The following is a 14,566-nucleotide window of genomic DNA, read 5'->3' as shown; positions in this document are numbered from 1 at the left end:
CCGCGGCTCGGCACTGCCCGTTCGCACGAATCATCGCCGCGCTGGCCGGCGAGCTGCCGCAACTCCCGCTATTCCCCCCACCAGTCCCGGCTCCGTGGAATATGGCCGGAGCTTGAAAGCCGAGAGAGCTGTGCCGGACTCGGCAGGAAAGCTACCGCTGTTTTTTCCACGGGACCGGGATTTCAGCGCGGGAGCTTCACGAGGGAGGCATCGGATGGGGATACAATGAGAACAGCAGGAAATGCCTCAGCCGGAGCTTTTCCAGCGCTGAGCTTGTGATTCACAGCAGCGGGCAGCGTTTCCGCCCCACGGCTCGCTCCCGGCGGGCAGCAGCCGCGGTTGCAGGCTTTGACGGCATCCACATTTCACTTTCCCGGCACAGCCTGTCCCTGGGTGGGCGAGGCGGATACCGGTAGCTTCATTCGAATGCCCCCTCCTGAGGCAGAATTTGAAATCGTGGGTCTCCCTCCAGAAACCTGATCCTAAATCCTGTATCCCAGCACCGCTAACGGGCTTCCCCCGCCTGCCTGCAGACCCGGTGCAGGTGCTGGAGCACGTGGGTGTTTGGGATCGGCGTCCATGGGAGCCGGCGGTGGCTCGGTGGGGCGAGAGGCAGCAGGAATCACACTGAAGCTATGCTGAGTGCTTACCGAGCTTTCATTTTTCCACCCAACTTGCTGCCATCTCTGTTCACCCACCATCTGCTGTCCACCCTCTCACCCATCACCACACACTCCCATCCAACCATCGGCCTGTCCTCCTGCGGCCTCACCGCCGTGTCCATCCTTAATTTCTTTTCCCTTCCCCATGTCGTGCCAGCTGCCCCGGACCACACACAAGGAGCGACTTTTGGTGCCGAGCTCCCCCTGGCCCGAGCAGCCCCTCCATGAACACGGCATGGGGTAAAGTGGGATGCCTCCACGCCGCCCCTCGCCACGGGACCCTCCTGGGAGCCGGGTCCCCGCCGTACCTGAGCGCGCGGCCCCCGGGGCTGGCTGTCGCTACATCAAAGCTGCCTTTCCAGCGCCCGCGGTGCCACGCCGCGCCGGCCCGCGTCGCCTGGCTCCCCGTCGGCTCCTTCCTCTGCTCCAGCGTCTCACTCGCTCTGTGGCTCGTTGATGATGAAAACCACTGGCCACATGAAAGCAGCTCCCCTAATGCGAGTTAGGGGCCTGCAAGCTATGTGGGAGGTAGCGGACAGCACAGCCCTGACTGGGATGCAGCGGCCAAGTCATTAACGAGGTGACAAGGATTGCAGAGCCGGCTCATTAGTGCTGCAAGGCAAGTGCGTCACGTTGGCTGCTGGGCACGCCGGTGCCATCGTCGGAGCAGCCGCGTCCTCTTTGTGGGCTGCCGGCACAAAGCCGGGAGTGGGAGCGATGCTGCGAGAGTCGAGCGAAGCCCCCGGAGCAGCCAGCGCCCCGGATGCCTTGCACATGTTTGTGAGAATTCCTGCCCAGCGTTTGCACCAACCCTCCTGCCCATGGAAATGCAGGGGAAGCTGCACCTGGCCGTTTTTCTCCCTCTTTTACCCGGGAACAGGATCCGTGGGGCCGCGCATCTCGTGGAGAGCTGCTCCGCGCAGGAACGGGGCCAGGGGTGATGTCCCAGGGGAGGCGGTGGCTGGAGCCGTCCCGGCAGGGCAGTGATGCTCGGAGCAGGTAGAGGGATGCGTTCAGCCGGGGTCACCTCCGTCACACAAACCACAGCCTCCCCTGACCTTCATACTTTCCCGCTGCCTCACTGCTCCCGGTGGATGCGCCCACTGCGGTGTCATAACAAGCAGAAGAGGAAACAGATTTCCCAATCGCCAGCCTCGCTGGCAGCCCGCGAGCCTTCCATGCTGGGAATGGCAGCCGGCGCAGTCGGGGCAACTGGCTCACTCCCGTGCCGTGCCGTGCCACGTGCACCAGGTATGACCCAGGGCCCTGCAGGAGAAGGCGGAGAGGGGCCGTGGATAATCCCTGGCTGACGTTCAGGTGTTGCAGGCTGCTGCTGTTTGAGACCATCGCCCCTTCCTTGGGGTCAGCTCGCTGTTGCTCCTTTCCCATCGATGGGAAAAGCCCACGCGCATCACTTGGCCCGGGGCGAGCAGGGTCGGGTGCCGGAGGATGGCACCACCGTGTTTCCTACTGGGCTGCCCGCGCTGCTCTGTGCTGGCGGTGCTGCTCTGTGCAGGCAGTGCTTTCCCGGCACACAGCTGGAGGGAAGGACGGGATCCCTGCTGCAGAGCAGGGAGAGCTATCAGCGCCGGGGCAGCCTCCTCCACGCTCCGCTCAACCGCCCGGGGCTTACTGGCACGTAAGGAGCCATCTGAAGGTGACCGAAATTGCCGTGCAGAGGGACATTGGGTGGGACGGGGCATCGGTGGCTCCTGGAACAGGCTTCAGCCCTCGCTTTCATGGGGCTCCCGTCACTGCCTTGAGAGGGGAGGTAGTCACTCCGTGAAAATTTGGCCTCCTCTTCATTTCCCCCAAATTCAATTCCAGGGAAAGATGACACCGAGGCAGGAGAAAGGGGGTTTTTCTCCGGGGAAGAAATTCAAACCACATGCAGGCAGGCTCGCCGCAGTAGCAGGAGGAGGGACTGGGGCTGCAAGAGAGCAGGCTCTCAGGAGCGAGGCCAAACGTAAAGTCAATTAGCGCTTTCAGGACTCTGAACATGCTTGAGTGCTGTGCTTCGAGCAGGCATAATCCCTGTCGGAGGGAGGCTGCCAATAGGGTTTGAAAATAATGAGGAAGCCCAGAACCCCAGTGCTTCCCAGAAAAGCCTGTTAGCTCTGCGGTGGAAACCTTGCTTGCAGGGAGCGCGTCGCACAAACACAGTCGTGACTCATCAACTGGATGGAGCTAAGCTCAATTTTTCGGAGGTCAACACGCTCGAGTCCTAACGAGCCTTACCCTCAGCGGGGCTCCCGCGCTCCCTTTGCCTGCTTTAATTCAGGGGATACCCAACGCGCCTGAGAGTAACAGGGGCTGGTTTCATGGGACGCGTGTCCTCCAGAGACACCACCACCTTCCTAAGGGTCGGTGCCGATGGGGAAACTGAGGCACAGGGCGCTCGAACCACCTGAGCCAGCGGCCCGCAGGGCAGCAGCAACCTTGGTGCCCTGACCCGCTGCCCCCGGCCGGAGCCTGCACCCCACCGGCCCCATCCCTGCAGCCCCGGGTGAACGCTGCCGTGCCCCCCGCTGCTCTCGGGGGACCTCGGCCGCGAATCCGAACGGCCTAGGACAGCCTTGGAGGAACAAAACAAGACAATCAATCACCCTTGCTTCACTCCCACCCCAGTCTGCCAGGCTGAGCCGGGTTGCATTGTGCGGAGCCGGAGGGACTCCACATCAAAGCGGGGACCAGCTGGCTGCCGGGCCGCCCCAGTGCCCAGACGGGCAGCGCCCTGCCCACGAGCTGCCTGTCTGCGCTGCCCGCTCGGGCTCTGCCTCCGCTCGCCGCCCCGGGGGCCAGGCGGCAAAGCTGGGATGCAATCCTGTTCCCCGCTCGGGGTACACGGCGGGTAGACGCCCGAGGCCGCGTCGGCTGCTGCGGAGATCATCAAAGGTGGGGGGCAAGCGGATGCCGCCCTTGGGGCCGGGACCCCACCGAAGCATCCTGGGGCTGGCAGCACCTTCGCTCTGTGGGGGCGAGGAGGAGGCACGACACGAGGAGGAAGAGCCAGTCCCATCCCGAGCTTGTCCCGGAGCGCTTCAGAGGCTGTGCGAAGCCCGCGGAGCCGCAGGGACGGCACAGCCTGCTCCCGCTATCCTCACAAGACCCTTTCCTTTGCAGTTCCTTCCATGACACATGGCGGTCGCTTCCCCCGGGCTGCTGCCCCGGCGCTGCTGCAGACAGTACATTCATTTTTGGATGTCGTTTGCAGCTCCCCGGCGTTTCTCCCCATCCCAGGCACGCACGGATGGTATGAGGCAATGTTCTCGGGGAGTATCAGCTTCCCGGCGCAGTGCTGTTGGGTAAGCGCTCGCCTTTCTTCTGAGGAGCTGGTGGCGAATATCCCCCAACGAAACCGGCCCGATGTGCTGCCCGGTGGAGCTGGGAAAGGTGAAGGGGGAGCAGGGGGTCCGGCCATGGTGGGTTGAGCTGGGCCGGGCCATGGTGAGCCAGCGAGGTCGGCCGTTTGGGATGGGGGGTCTGGGCAAGAGAGAGCACCCAGCTCCCCCTGGAGCAGTGCCCATGTGCGGGTGCGGCAGTGCAACAGCAGTTTGGGTGCAAACCCCCAAATATCCCCTATTTCCCCACTAGCAAAGGGTCGGGGTGGCTCTGCCCTGTGACCCACAGCACGGGACAGAGCGGGGAGAACCATGTCTCTGCACGCAGGCAGCCAGCCTGAGCCCCAGCGCCCATGTCAACCGACCCCGCACCGCACAGCCCCCTCCTACACCCCAAAATAGATCTGTGCCCTGCTCCAGCCCCACGCTGGTGCTCACTTCGAGGCCACCGATGCCGCAGCATCACAGATGCAGCTGGGAAAGAGCCATCGGGGCAACCGGAGAGCAGTGACCCGCCAGTGGTACTGGCAGCCCAGAGACCCTGAGCGCTGTCAGGGAGGGGACGGAGGCAGCAAAATCCCATTGCGAGGTGGGTTTATCATCTGGGTTGAGGGTGGGATGGTGTTGCAGCCTGTGTCTCCGGGCATTCACCCTCCCTGAGGGCACGAGGACTGTGTGTGTAGCGCTGGGGGAGCACCTCCTGCCATTGCAGCCTGTGGTTCACACGTGCCCGTAGTAGGTAACAATTGACATTTTTTCCAGTTCGCTAATTAAGACACAGAATAAAAGTCACTAACATGCGAGGCTGGGTGTTTAAAGGGAAAATTCTCCTCCAGGTGCCAGGTTTATTAAAAGAAGGGGAAAAAACCAAGGGGGAGAGGCAGGGCCACAAGCTGGACAAAGAACATATGGGGAAGGAGATGCCTTTGTGGGGTTGGACGGTGTTGGGTGTGTGTGGGGGAGCGGCGAGGATGGGGGCTGCAGTAAGCCCCCACGTCCCCATGCCACCGGGACCCCAGAGTGCTGGGTGACCCGTGGGAAGCCACGGCCTGGGCATCGCTGTGAAGCAGGAGGTCCCTAGCTCACCCTGCATGCCCAGAGCATCCTCCAGTAGGACTGACACCCTGGCAGGGCTGGTCCGCATCCTTCGAAGGTTTCCCCATTAACTGGTAGGAAACTGCCCTGAACTGGGCAGGATCCAGGCTGATAAAGCAGGACACGCTCTCAGCATCGCTGCCGGAGCTGGAGCTGCTGGGACACAAGGAAGACACGCTCAGCCAGGGGCCATGGTTTGACGGGATACTTGGGGCAGCAAAACCCCCCTGGCTCCTGCAAGCTGTCCCCGGGGGAGCAGGGACCCCCGGCAGTGCGGGTCGGCGAGGCTGGGGGTGGCAGAGCTGTGGCCCCCGGCCCCCGCGCCACCCACCTCCGCCGGGTGCCTGCACACAGGCGCGGCATTTGCACTTACATATGTAAAGCATTAGGATTTGTTTAGAAGCCCTTTATTGTCATATTTTGTTCTTTATTTCCTACAAATTAAATTTGCTGAGGGATATGTGCGGATTGTGAAATTATTTTGAGAATAGTTCCTCTGGGTTTTTTAATTTCCTTTGTATTAAATTTTTACAGTGTTTAAAAGACTATGAAAAATTTTAAATAAAAAAAAGTAGGACAAAATCCCAGGGAGGAAAGGAGAAGAGCCCGAGAAGGGGACCAGCTGCGGGCTGGCACCAGGACCAGCCGCTGCCGCCTCTGTTATCGCAGGCGCCGGGGACGGTCTGGCACAGATGCCCCCCTCCGTCCTGGCCCTGCCACGCACCGGGGCACCAGGGCTGGGAGAGATGCGGCCGGCTGCCCCGAAGCTGGTGCCGGAGCGGGACCTGCCATCTTCCAAGGACTGGGCGGCCGCGGCTGTTCCCACCAGACGTGCGGCTCAGCCTTTCCCTTTCCTTTGCTCCTGGTGCCAGATCGGGGCAGGGATCCCTCGCACGAGGCCGTGGGGGCTCCGCCGACCCCCCGCCTGCGTTTCCAACCCAGAGCAATTGTTTGGTGCAGACATGAAAGCCCGCGGCCGGGCTATCTGAAGCCACCCTCCCCTGCGAGCAATTTCCAATGCGATAATCTTCTCAATTATTCCCCTGAGCTGCGACTGCTGCAGAAAGCCAAGCTGCCCCCGTGAAGGGCTCCACATCTTGGAAACATTAGGGACCCCTTTCGCTGCCGGGGCGCGCGGCGTCGCAGCGATGGCCGGCCGGGAGCCACCCTCCCGCCCCTCCGTCCCCTGCGCTGGGTGTTTCCAGCTCATTAAAATCGCAGACACATTTTTCATCTCTTTATTTCTACCACTGTCATCGTCATTGTTTCAGGCTGGTGCAAATTGGGAACTGGCCGTGCACTGACGCTGCTGCTCCGCTCCACCCGGCAGCCGCCCTCGTCCCCGGGAAGGGCAGGAGGGCCCCGCTCCGGGGATGGGGATCGGGATCGGGATGGCACCGACCTCCTGCCGCCGTTCCCCTTTTGCACCCAGGTCCATGGCACTGCCCGGCGCGGGACCCCCGGCACGCCGCCTCCCAGCTCTCTCCGACGTGGCTTCCCCTCCGCAGCCTTGCCCGTGGGGCGCAGGGCTCAGCCGGGGGCAGGAGGAGGGTGCAGTGCTGGTGGGAAGGGTGCCGGGGTTGTGCCGGTGTCCGGCGAAGGTCTGGGTTGAGGCCCTGCTGCCGGCCGGGGGCAGGGGGAACGGAGATCTCGGTGTAATTGCAGGACCCCCCCAGTGTTTCCGAGGGGCTCCGGGGGCTCAACGGCACCGGGGATGGGGGCTGAAGGCCGCGGGAAACTCAAGAACAGGGCAGCAGCATCCCCGGGCTCGAGGGAGCAGGGACAAGGACTCCCCTTCGTTATGCACCGGTCCCCGGCAGTGCCAGGGCACCCGACCCCGGGCGAGGGGCCTCGGTCTTGCCGTCCTGTCCCCCGTGCCGGCGTCGGTTTGTGCCTCTCCGGCACAGCACGGCAGAGGGGAGGGAGCGGCTGGGCTCCTCCCAGCTCTGTGGGAGCGAACGGGTGGCTGATGTGGAAAATAATCATGCGATAGGTCTTCTCCATTAATAACAAGGGAAGGGAAGAATTCAGTGAATGTGTAACTTCGATCGAGAGCAAGAAGATGCCAGGGCTGCACATGACAAAGCTGTCCAGTGCAGTAGGATGCTACTGGAGAACCAGCAGCACAGTCCAACTGGGAAGAATGACAGGGTGTTTGAATAAGCTGGGAACAGCACAGCCTTCCAGGGCTGCGGGGATGCAGGGATGGAGGGATGCAGGGATGGAGGGATGCAAGCATGTGGGGATGCAGAGATGCAGGGATGAGGGGATGGAGGGATGAGGGGATGCAGGGATGCAAGTCCCAACCTGATGGTCCCTCCACCCACCACATCCCTCTGCCCATGCAGACCCTCTCCCCAGCCCCAGCGTGCTGAGGCATCCCCAGCTCAGCGCAGCTCAGCTCAGCTCAGCTCAGCTCCTCTGGCCCCGCTGGGGAACTTGGCAAAATGAAGGGAGAGGATTGCCGAGCAGAGCAGAGCCCAGCTCTTCATCTGTTCTAGGAAAAGAGAGGCCACACCAAGAACTTTCTGAAATTCATTCCTGAATCCTTGGCTGAAAGTCGCTGCCTCTTTGCCGAGGCATTTAGACCCTGGCAGCGCTGGGGCTCGAGACCCGGCCCGGCCATGCCGTCCTGCCCCTTTCCAGCATCCTGGTTTAGGGAGCTGGAGCCCTTGCCATGGCTTGGTTTCCCTGGCCCATGCACCTCTGCAGGTATTCAGGCACGGAGCCGCCCCTGCCAGGCACCTCCCGGCCCCTTTTTGTCACCGGAGACGCAGGGTGGTGGCTTCTCCGGGCCGAGGGACCCCCAGCATCTCTCTCCCCGCCGCGCACTGGCAAATTCCTTTCACATGAACGGGAAACATGAGTTCTCCTCTTTGTTTTTTTCAGGAAAAAAATATGTTAAAAAAAAAAAAAATCAAATCAAATCCTATTTGTTTGTGGTCTCAGTGGTCTCCAGTTGTGTGGTTGAGTCTGGAACTCAATGCGATGCCATTGCGATGGCCACGGACTGTGCACACCCCAAACCTGCTGCAAACCTGGGCACACGTGGGGACAGATGGACGTCCCCGTGTCTCCACTGAAACTGGGAGTGATGGAGCCAGAGTGGATTCGGCTCACGGAGCCGTTGCTGGCCCCGCTCCAGCCGGCCTGGCTGGAAGAAGCTCAGGGAGAGGCAGGAGGTGCGGTGGGCATCTGCTGGGAGCTCAGGGTTTGCTGTGTGGTCTTCCAGGGGGGGCTCAAATTAGCAAACCAGCATTGTTAAAGAGCCGAAAACATCAGTAACCTCTAATTATCCCCTTTCCCCACGGGAGGAGGCATTTTGCACCCGGGGAGGCCGTGCCACACATCACTCTTTCATCGCAATATTATGGTATTTTCCCCCAACGCCGATGATTAGAACCAGCCGAGCTCCTGTGGCACGGCCCTGCTGCTGGCCCTCGGCGGGCGAGCGCCGCTGTGCCGGGACCCTGGAGACCCCCACCCATGGGGAGCACCACTGCAACCCTCATGGGACCCTCGTTCTTGGGGAGGTCTGAGAAAGCCAAACCAAAGCAGAGTCCTGGGCATGGCCCAGCATAGAAGCATCCTTCCTCTTGCAAAGAGGTGACATGGGCTTAGTCCCCGTCCCTGAGGGGCTTTGCCCGCTCTGAGCAGCATCAGGTCTCTTGGGACCTGGGTTCACCCTCTGCATCCCAGAGCATCCCCGGGCCAGGGCTGGGGACACGGCAGGAGAGACCCTCTGCCTGCAGGAAGGTGCTGGAGCTTCAACGCTGCGACGAGTGGCCAGGTCTGTGCTGTTGGGAGCTGCCTGGCCAGCCAGGGAAGAGCAGGGATGGATGGAGCAGTTGAGATGAAGGAGCCAGGTCACGGCATCCCTCCGTGCCACAGTACCCTCTGAGCTAGGACAGAGCTGTCCCCCAGGTGAGGAGCCATAAATACCCGAAATGCCATGGGGAGGAGAGACGGCACGCTGAGAGTGCCCGGAGTGCGTGCGGGGCAGGGAGGAGGCTGGGGATATTTGGAAATGTACTTTTTCTGCTTTCACAGTGCAGCATACATTTTTCCTTCATTTAATCTTTTTTGCTCAAATTCCCAAGTGAAGAATTCTTTCCATGAGCCAGAGCCTGCCGCAGCGGCTCTGCGCCCGGCCGTGGGCACTGGGGACCGACCGGGGACCGTGCCCCTGCATCCCTCCTCCAGCTGCAGCGGCACGGATGCTCGGGGCCCGGTGCGAGGGTCGCGGCAGCCTCGGCCCCGCTGGCACCCTCCCTGGCAGTGCTTCAGCTCCACTCGCCCACCGCGACCCCCTTTGCCTCCCGCTCCTGCGGTTCGGCGCTTTTTGGGATGATGGCAAAGCTGAACCTCCTCTGTGTGCTTCAAGAGGGGAGCTGCCCACAACCCAACAGCGTTTTAAACAGCTCAGACTTTGTCTTTATTCCAGCTCCTGAAAATTGAATTTGTTAGTGGCATAAACAGGATATAAAAGGCTGAAAAAAAAAAGAAAAAGGAGAGGGGAACATTTTTCTCCATGGCTTTGCCTGCAATGGAGGAAGCGACCTGTGGGGACCACATCCCCTGGCACTCCTGTGCGTTAGCGAAACTCCTCTCCTAATGGCAAACAGACCCCAGGGACCGGCTCTGTCCCGTGTCCCAGGATGACGGCTCCTGACCCTTGGGGTTTTCTTAACACAAAGGTCTGCCTTTCGCCATTTCTGCTCTTTCCTTCTTTTTTTTTTTTTTCACGGTATTCTCCAAAATTCACGGTGGTTTATGGTGCTCTTTGACGTCAGCCACGAATGGGGCTGCCAGGTGGTAGTAATTTTCCTGAATGTCGGCTAAATACAATTATCACTCTATTTTCACTTCAGAAATATTAAAGTTTGTGTCCCTCCTGTTATTAATTCTGGGAAAAGCCTTTATAAGTCACCTTGACACACGGCCATTGGCCCTGGGGCGCTGGCAGCCACTGCGGGGCTGGTGACCACGGTCTGGGGTGGCCCTGGCTGTGCCACGTCCCCAGGCTGTGCCGGAGGGAAGGGGTGGGAGACAGTGCTCGGCGGACATGGGGACCAGGGCCAGGACCTGGGATGTCAGTGGGGTGAGGATGGAGCTTGGCGCTGGGAGGGTGAGGAGGGACCCGTGTCCCCAAGGGAGACCCAAAGTCTCGGTTCCCATGGATGGGGCACGATGCGCCGGTGACCGGGGACGTGCAGGGCAGCTCTGCCGATGATGATGAGGCCGAGGGCTGGGGCTGCATTTACAGCGATGGTGGAGCAGGTGTGCGTCCGCTTCTTCACTCAGCTCCGTGAAATCAAGCCTTACCTGGACCCCGAGTGCGGCCGAGGGCAGGGGCAGCTCTCAGCCCTACAGCCCGGCCGGCTGCCCCGCAGCTTTCTGTGCCTGGGGATGCTCGCCCGGGTGTTTCCCATCCCTGTGCCAGTGCAGCAAGGTCAATCAAAGGACTAACTTGTAGACAGCCCTTAGGACATGGTGTTTCCTTCTGGCTTGCTGTCCAAAGCATGAGCACATCTGTGCAGTTTTGGCCAGTGCAGGCAGGAGCAGAGGAGCCGTTGGCTTTGGTGATGGTACAAATCGGATCCTGACAAATCGGTCAGGTTTGCTGTTAAGCATCCGATTTCAGCTGCAGCCAGCCGGACCCGCGGCAGTGACCACAGCTGACACAGGGAGGTTGGATTTTAAGCAAACTGGCTTAAAACTAAGCTCCGGCACAGAGACACGCCATCACAGCCTTCGGCTGCTGAGTCCCAGCTGGGCAGCCCGGTGATGCTAACCCTGAGACCAGGTTCTCAGCGCTGGCATGTCCTGGGGTGCAGGTACAGCCTCGCACCCGGTGTTTGCCTTCCCTGTGGGCACCCAGATGGGCACCCCGCTTGCCCCCGGCTGCCCAGGGGCACCTCCAACCTCTGCACCGCATCCCCTCGCCGGTACCACGTGCACCGGGAACCGCGGCTGCAGCGGGGCACGTGCGGGACCAGCCCGGTGAGGGCGAGCGACGGCCGCGGGTGCCGGAGCCACGAGCACGACGGCTGCCTCCGCAACCCTCCCCGGGCTCTGCGGCTGCCAGGGGGAATTTCCCCATCCAGGACCAGGAGCCTGCCCAAAGCCTTTGTCTTCTGCTGAATTCCAGCTGGTGAGAGTCATCCACTGGAGTCAGAGGATTTACCCTCCTGGGGAATTATGTGCAAGAGGGAACCATGTAGTCACATTAAAATTATTTGAAAAAGGACGGGACTTCTGAGTGCTGTCTCACGTGGAGCCAGGAACATCCATCTGACTGATGCTTCCATCTGTCTTTCTCAATAGTTTCCTTAAATAGCACAAATATTAAAAGAAATTCAATTGGAATTTGGCGTAAATGATGCTTAGGAGAATAGAAGAGGGCCAGCTACTAAAATACCACTGGCTTGCTCCCTTCCAGTAACAAACACATGATTTTCACTGCTAGGAAGGCCACAGGCAGCCGATAGCTGTGCCCGGCAGAGAGGATGATGCTCCGTGGTCACCGATGCTTTGGCATTGCCAGGAGAGCGGTGCCGGCTGTGCCCGGGACAAGGGGCACGGTGGGCTCGGCAGCAGCACCCATCTGCCCTGGGGAATCCCAGCTCTCTGGTGGCAAAATAATCTGCAGAAATGCTGCAGTTCCAGGTTTCCAGGCTGTCTGAAAGCCCAGTCCTGCTGCCCCAAGCCTCAGGCTCCCGACCCTGCACCGTGCAGCCCATCTCCCTGCCTTTTCCCAGAGAAACCTTCCCCGAGCCCCCACCGCACACAGACAGGGGAGGAATCGCTGCAATGGCAGGAAGAGATTTCTGAGCAATTTTTATGCCATGTCTCAGTTCGCCAAAGACCTCCCCTGCCTTTTGCTTTTAGTTTCATGTCCCGTCAGCTTTCCCCAAGACACCCGTGGTGCTGCGGAGCGGGAAGTTGGTTTATGGTCCGTCTCACCGTGGGAGACTTCTCACTGTCATGTTTACTCTTACTTTGTCCATCCAGCTCAGCTGCAACTCAACGTACAAGGAGAAAGGGCAGAGTCTCAGTGGCACATGCGAGATGGAGATTGATGTTGGCTGCGAGGACAGCACTTGGTGCAAGCCCTCATCCATAGGGTGCTGGGGCTGGAGGGGATTTCTGCAGAGACCCTGCCCTGACGCCTGCCCGCTGCTGGGGAGGAGTTGAATAAAACCTTCAAGAACCCCCAACCTTCATGTCCACCTCCTTCTTTTGCCTTCTCCGATGAATACCGAGGTCTAAGCGCAATGGTTCATGCAGCGAGCAAGCACATCCTCCCTCCTCCCAGGGCTCGCTCCATTCCGCCATCCTCATCTCCTGGCTACCTGTGAGCACTGCCCAAACACCACCTCTCCCCGAGAAATCCCGGCTCAGCCGTAACCACCGGCCCCGTTACGGCAGACGAGCCCCAGCGCCGGGGCGATGCCCTTCCCTCAGCCCGTCGGCGAGCCCGTTGGTGCTAGCCGGCACCGAGCCCGTCCCGCGCGAGCCGCCGTGGTGTTTTTCCCGCTCTGACAGCTGTACGGAAATTGGAAGGCGACGCTGACATGTGTCAACAATAACCAGCGAACAAGCGCCGACGGCAGCGGCTGTCCCCACCACCTAGAGGAGGCTGGCCACTCTTGGCTGAAATCACGACAAATTGCGGCTGGGAAGCAGGAGTATTGTTTCAATTATTTCCATTATATAAAGTCAAGCCATTTAATATATTCTGCCTCAAAGGGGCTCAACTAAAGAGATAAAATAAACACTGGAAATCTGCTCCACTGGCACAGACCAGGAATTCGGTTTCGACACCAAACCTTCCCTCCCACCTCACTTGCTCGCCTTCCCTTTCCTCCTCCCGGCTCCCTCTCCTCCTCCTGCCGCTCCTCGGCCTTCGGCACCGCTCGACACCAATTCTGACTTTGGGCTTTGCTTCTGTTTTGGCAGCCGAAGCGCTCGGAGGCTACGCAGCCGCGCCGGCGGCTGGAGCCGGAGCCGAGCCAGAGGAGCCGCGCTGGCAAGAGAGGAGCGGGAGCTCCAGTGCTCTCTCCGGGATGAAGGATTTGATTTAAGGCAAACCTTAAACCTCAAGGCAAACCTTAAACCTCTTGGGGTGCCCGATCCCCCTGAGAGCAGCGGGACTGGCAGGCAGAACAAACCCAGGACCAGCTGGAGCCTGGCAGGAGGAAGAGGAGGAGGAGAGCAAGCGTGCCGCAAGCGTGCTGCAGGCTGCTCGGCGCGCTTGGCTGACGCCAGCGCTGAAGTCAGCCACCTTCACGCCATCCTCCCTGCTTGGGAGAGCGGATGGCATCCCGGCACCGAGGGGTCTCACCGGCTCTGTGTGCCGGCGCAGTAGGCGGCGAGAGGGGCTGCCGGGCAGGCTGGAATTGCCTCCTGCCAGGCAGAGCCCAGCTGCTCCCACCGGCTCTGGTCAAGCGGGAGCTGCTTCCCATTACGGCTCCCCATGGCACCGGCCTTGCCGGAGCTCTCCTCCCTCACGGGGCTGTGCTGGCCCAGGTGTTCCCAATATGCCGGCATCCGGATGGGAGAACCCGGTTGCACCAGGCTCCTGCCCGGGCGGTAAATCTGCAGTTTGGCCTTTCCCAGCCAGTTTCCCTGTGCATCTGCTGAGCTCCGAGCTCTGCCTGCGCCAGGACGGGGGTCATGGGCAGTGCCACCACCAGGGACCTGGGCGACGGAGCTGGCCGTGCCGCAGGATGCCCGGCAAGGGCCGTGGTGCGGCGTTAGGTGGAGCCGGCATTTCATAAGCGCGGGGGAATGGGCCTCTGCCGAGCTGGCGTGGGGAGCGGCTGTGACTTTCCATTCCTGTGGGAAGTGGGCTGCCACCGTCCAAGCATCTGGGCTTGTTATGATGGGAGAGGAATGCCAAATATTTTTCTTCCTTATCCACTACCATCCGCTCAAACCCTCCCCTGATCAAACCCACATTCATCGCCTGGGATGCACGAGGGCCCCTGCTCTGGAGAAGATATCTCTCCCGGCGGCCGCTCCAGCCCTCGCGGCTGCGGGAAGCTCATTGCACCTGGGGAGAAAACCCTGCCTTCGGCCGGGGGCTCCCTCCATCCCACTGCCCCTTGCTGTCTCCTTCCCACCGCTGCCAGCCAGCTCCAGCCGTTTCATTTTCGCTTTGCTGCCTTGGCCAGGAGCATCCCTGGTGCCTACATCCCTGTGCCAGCATCCCTGTGCCAGCATCCCCGTGCCAACATCCCTGGCTGACCTGTGGCCCCGCCGGAGTCACGCTGTCCGCTCCAGAGCCCCGGGCATCCCGAAAGTTGCCGCTGGGGTGGTGCCACGGGCGTGTGCCCCGGGACGCCGGCCGTGCTGGGAAGCAGGCAGTGCTGCCTTGGAGGGTCACCAAGATTTTTCCAAAGATGAAAGCATGCTCAAGTGTCAAACAAACTTTCCGAATTATCTTCCTGGACACTTTCTCCC

This window comes from Aquila chrysaetos, chromosome 3 (genome assembly GCF_900496995.4).
Source record: "Aquila chrysaetos chrysaetos chromosome 3, bAquChr1.4, whole genome shotgun sequence".
NCBI lineage: Eukaryota > Metazoa > Chordata > Aves > Accipitriformes > Accipitridae > Aquila > Aquila chrysaetos.
This window is presented reverse-complemented; position numbering follows the sequence as displayed.